Genomic DNA, 4,021 nt, shown 5'->3' on the forward strand with positions numbered 1-4,021 from the left:
GCCCGACACTCAGCCGCTCGCTCGGCCTCCGTGGATCGTGGCTAGGTGGGATGGATGCCAAACCGGGTCGTCTCGGTCTCGCCGCAGTACGGTCGCGCCGGGGCCTGCGGGGCGGCGCGGGGAGCGCACGCTCACGCGGCGGCCGGGGCGCTAGAGTGCGACCCGCAGTGGGTAGGAACCGTCCACCCGACGTCGGACGAGCCGAGGCCGATGGAGGCCCTACCAAGGCGGGTCATGAGTGCCAGTCGGTCAGTTGGGTGAGGGGGTACTCGGAGGCCCGCCGGGAGCAGACGGGCGACCGGGGATGGGGGGCGTACGCGGGCGGGCGCCGGGAGAAGACGGCCCGTCCGGGGTCGAATCTCGGCCTGTGTTTTCGGAGCCGGCCGGGCATCACGCTCCCTCCTTGGATGGACAACATTCGTAGTTGACACTTTGTGTCATTTTATCCGAGCGGGCGGGCGCCTCGAGAGGCGGACCGTCCGGGGCGACTCTCGGCCTGTGTTTTCGGAGCCGGCCGGGCATCACGCTCCCTCCTTGGATGGACAACATTCGTAGTTGACACTTTGTGTCATTTTATCCGAGCAGACGGGCGCCGCGAGGCGGACCGTCCGGGGCGACTCTCGGCCTGTGTTTTCGGAGCCGGCCGGGCCTCACGCTCCCTCCTTGGATGGACAACATTCGTAGTTGACACTTTGTGTCATTTTATCCGAGCAGACGGGCGCCGCGAGGCGGACCGTCCGGGGCGACTCTCGGCCTGTGTTTTCGGAGCCGGCCGGGCATCACGCTCCCTCCTTGGATGGACAACATTCGTAGTTGACACTTTGTGTCATTTTATCCGAGCAGACGGGCGCCGCGAGGCGACCGTCCGGGGCGACTCTCGGCCTGTGTTTAAGGAGCCGGCCGGGCATCACGCTCCTTCCTTGGATGGACAACATTCGTAGTTGACACTTTGTGTCATTTTATCCGAGCGGGCGGGCGCCGCGAGGCGGACCGTCCGGGGCGACTCTCGGCCTGTGTTTAAGGAGCCGGCCGGGCATCACGCTCCTTCCTTGGATGGACAACATTCGCAGTTGACACTTTGTGTCATTTTATCCGAGCAGACGGGCGCCGCGAGGCGGACCGTCCGGGGCGACTCTCGGCCTGTGTTTTCGGAGCCGGCCGGGCATCACGCTCCCTCCTTGGATGGACAACATTCGTAGTTGACACTTTGTGTCATTTTATCCGAGCAGACGGGCGCCGCGAGGCGACCGTCCGGGGCGACTCTCGGCCTGTGTTTAAGGAGCCGGCCGGGCATCACGCTCCTTCCTTGGATGGACAACATTCGTAGTTGACACTTTGTGTCATTTTATCCGAGCGGGCGGGCGCAGCGAGGCGGACCGTCCGGGGCGACTCTCGGCCTGTGTTTAAGGAGCCGGCCGGGCATCACGCTCCTTCCTTGGATGGACAACATTCGCAGTTGACACTTTGTGTCATTTTATCCGAGCAGACGGGCGCCGCGAGGCGGACCGTCCGGGGCGACTCTCGGCCTGTGTTTTCGGAGCCGGCCGGGCATCACGCTCCCTCCTTGGATGGACAACATTCGTAGTTGACACTTTGTGTCATTTTATCCGAGCAGACGGGCGCCGCGAGGCGGACCGTCCGGGGCGACTCTCGGCCTGTGTTTAAGGAGCCGGCCGGGCATCACGCTCCTTCCTTGGATGGACAACATTCGCAGTTGACACTTTGTGTCATTTTGTTCGGCCTGTGTTTAAGGAGGCGGCCGTCCTCCACTCGGTCCGTGTTTAAGGAGCGACACTCGCGCTCCGGTTCGGCCTGTATTTAGGGAGGCGGCCGTCCTCCGCTTGGTCTGTGTTAAGGGCGACACTCTGTCCATGTTTGAGGAGCCTGGCCCTGACGCTCCTCTCCGGCCTGTGTTTAAGGAGGCGGCCGTCCTCCCCTTGGTCCGTGTTAAGGGCGACACTCGGTCCATGTTTGAGGAGCCTGGCCCTGACGCTCCTCTCCGGCCTGTGTTTAAGGAGGCGGCCGTCCTCCCCTTGGTCCGTGTTAAGGGCGACACTCGGTCCATGTTTGAGGAGCCTGGCCCTGACGCTCCTCTCCGGCCTGTGTTTAAGGAGGCGGCCGTCCTCCCCTTGGTCTGTGTTAAGGGCGACACTCGGTCCATGTTTGAGGAGCCTGGCCCTGACGCTCCTCTCCGGCCTGTGTTTAAGGAGGCGGCCGTCCTCCCCTTGGTCCGTGTTAAGGGCGACACTCGGTCCATGTTTGAGGAGCCTGGCCCTGACGCTCCTCTCCGGCCTGTGTTTAAGGAGGCGGCCGTCCTCCCCTTGGTCCGTGTTAAGGGCGACACTCGGTCCATGTTTGAGGAGCCTGGCCCTGACGCTCCTCTCCGGCCTGTGTTTAAGGAGGCGGCCGTCCTCCCCTTGGTCTGTGTTAAGGGCGACACTCGGTCCATGTTTGAGGAGCCTGGCCCTGACGCTCCTCTCCGGCCTGTGTTTAAGGAGGCGGCCGTCCTCCCCTTGGTCCGTGTTAAGGGCGACACTCGGTCCATGTTTGAGGAGCCTGGCCCTGACGCTCCTCTCCGGCCTGTGTTTAAGGAGGCGGCCGTCCTCCCCTTGGTCCGTGTTAAGGGCGACACTCGGTCCATGTTTGAGGAGCCTGGCCCTGACGCTCCTCTCCGGCCTGTGTTTAAGGAGGCGGCCGTCCTCCCCTTGGTCTGTGTTAAGGGCGACACTCGGTCCATGTTTGAGGAGCCTGGCCCTGACGCTCCTCTCCGGCCTGTGTTTAAGGAGGCGGCCGTCCTCCCCTTGGTCTGTGTTAAGGGCGACACTCGGTCCATGTTTGAGGAGCCTGGCCCTGACGCTCCTCTCCGGCCTGTGTTTAAGGAGGCGGCCGTCCTCCACTTCCTTCCATGCACCACCACATTCGCAGTTGACACTTTGCCATTTTTTCAGAGAGGTGACACTTAGTCGTTTTTTCGAAAGTTGACACTTAGTCGTTTTTTCGAAAGTTGACACTTTGCCGTTTTTTCAGAGAGGCGACACTTAGTCGTTTTTTCGAAAGTTGACACTTAGCCGTTTTTTCGAAAGTTGACACTTAGCCGTTTTTTCGAAAGTTGACACTTAGCCGTTTTTTCGAAAGTTGACACTTAGTCACTTTTTCGCCACAGTGACACCTCCAGCGCGTGCCACGGCGCTTTTCAGGTCTTCTATCCGACCTTGTGCTGTCGAGGACGGCGTGTCCGACGCCGTGGGGAGACCAGCACCATCTCCTCCATACTCGTAAACGGGGTGCTTTGGAAAACGGGGGGAAAGTCGATGAGTACACTGACTACTGGGACCATTTCATTGTACTCTGGCGCACCTGAAGACCAAAAAAGGTACTGCACCTTAGCCCGGGTACCTCACCCCCTGGTACCTCGAGGAGAACTTAGAAAAATTTCGACAAATTTTTGGTGAGCTCCAGGGAGAGAGGCTGATTTTTCGCTTTTTGAGGCCGACCGCCGAACCGGCGCGGGGCGGACTCACAAGCCCCCCAGAGCCGTGGGCACTTAGTCGTTTTTTCAGAGAGGCGACACTTAGTCGTTTTTTCAGAGGCGACACTTAGTCGTTTTTTCGAAAGTTGACACTTAGCCGTTTTTTCGAAAGTCGACACTTAGCCGTTTTTTTGGAAAGTTGACACTTAGTCGTTTTTTCGAAAGTTGACACTTAGTCGTTTTTTCGCCACAATTGGCTCTGAGCTCCAGGGGGAGAGCCTGGTTTTGCCTTATTTCAGGCCGGCTGGGGAACCGGCGCGGGTCGGATGCACGAGCCCGGCAGAGCCGTGGGCACTTAGAAAATTTTCGCCGATTAAGCTGGGACCTCCAGGCGGAGACCGGCATTCCTCGTCCTCGGGGTTCGACCCAGGAACCGGCGCTGGGCAGACGCCGTAGCCACGCAGAGCCGTGGGCACTTAGAAAATATTCGCCAAGTTGGCTCTGAGCTCCAGGCGGAGAGGCTGGTTTTGCCTTATTTCAGGCCGGCTGGGG

The sequence above is a fragment of the Syngnathus leptorhynchus genome, unplaced genomic scaffold (genome assembly GCF_054491065.1).
Source record: "Syngnathus leptorhynchus isolate UIUO unplaced genomic scaffold, UIUO_Slep HiC_scaffold_642, whole genome shotgun sequence".
Classification (NCBI taxonomy): Eukaryota; Metazoa; Chordata; class Actinopteri; order Syngnathiformes; family Syngnathidae; genus Syngnathus; species Syngnathus leptorhynchus.